We start from the raw sequence: 1304 nt of genomic DNA, 5'->3' as shown, positions 1-1304 counted from the left end.
AGCACACCAGCTGTGCCTAGACACCAGAGGTTGCAAGGGGTTGCAACACATGGAATGCACCATGTACTACAATGAGGTGGGAATTCTTAACTTCTGGGTTCTCTTGCTTCCCTGTACATTGGAAACACAACTCCCTCCTCATCAGGTAGCAGATCACCACCAAAGGAGGCAACACTTTTTTTGTTGTTGTTTTTTAATTTATTTATTTATTAAAGATTTCTGTCTCTTCCCTGCCACTGCCTCCCATTTCCCTCACCCTTCCCCAATTAAGTCCCCATCCCTTGTCAGCCCAAAGAGCAATCAGGTTTCCCTGCCCTGTGGGAAGTCCAAGGACCACCCACCTCCATCCAGGTCCAGTAAGGTGAGCATCCAAACTGCCTAGACTCCCACAAAACCAATAGGTGCAGTAGGATCAAAAACTCATTGCCATTGTTCTTGAGTTCTCAGTAGTCCTCATTGTCTGCTATGTTCAGCAAGTCCGATTTTATCCCAGGCTTTTTCAGATCTAGGCCAGCAGGCCTTGGTGAGTTCCCGATAGAATATCCCCATTGTCTCAGTGTATGGGTGCACCCCTCGGTGTCCTGACTTCCTTGCTCATGCTCTCTCTCCTTCTGCTCAACACTTTTTAAAGGCTTTTAGTCCCTGGGAGGCAAGCATTTGGTCTTCATGGGAATGGGTTTATTTCACTATTTGGTGAATGACTGGTTATATACTAGGTTGGAGGGTGAGGTGCCTAAGAGAAAGAGGGCATTAAAACAAACATTAAAAACTTCTTATGAGTGATATCTGGGTGATGGGACAAACATTTATTACTATCACTGGGGAAGCAGAGACAGAAAGATTCCCATGAATTTTTCTTTCTATCCCTTGCTATACCTCATAAGTTTGATGTGGACTGGACTACATAAAAAGTATCAGGCCAGTCAGTAAGGCCCTATTTCAAAATAAAATAAAACCTGAATCCTATATCTCTCAATCCCTAACTATTTGTTTCTAAGATATAGCAGATATATACTAACATAATGTACTCTTTGTTACTGAAACTGTACTATTGAATACAGACATGTGCAGCACATGAACAGAGGCATGCACACATACACAAAGTGTATGCATGTTTTGTGAGTATGTTATTATCTTCCATTCTCTATAATTTACATCAAGAATAAACCGGGTGGTTGTGGCACACACCTTTAATCTCAGCAGTCTCAGATTTATTCTGAGAGTCAAGTCCAGGTGCATCTCTATGAGTTCAAGACTAGCCTGCTCTACAGAGTGAGTTCCAGGACAGCCTAAGCTACACAGAG

Source organism: Alexandromys fortis, unplaced genomic scaffold, assembly GCF_014885135.2.
Source record: "Alexandromys fortis isolate MF-2015 unplaced genomic scaffold, M_Fortis_MF-2015_v1.1 scaffold_368, whole genome shotgun sequence".
NCBI classification, from domain to species: Eukaryota; Metazoa; Chordata; class Mammalia; order Rodentia; family Cricetidae; genus Alexandromys; species Alexandromys fortis.
The sequence above is the reverse complement of the archived record's forward strand: the minus strand, read 5'-3'. Positions refer to the sequence as shown.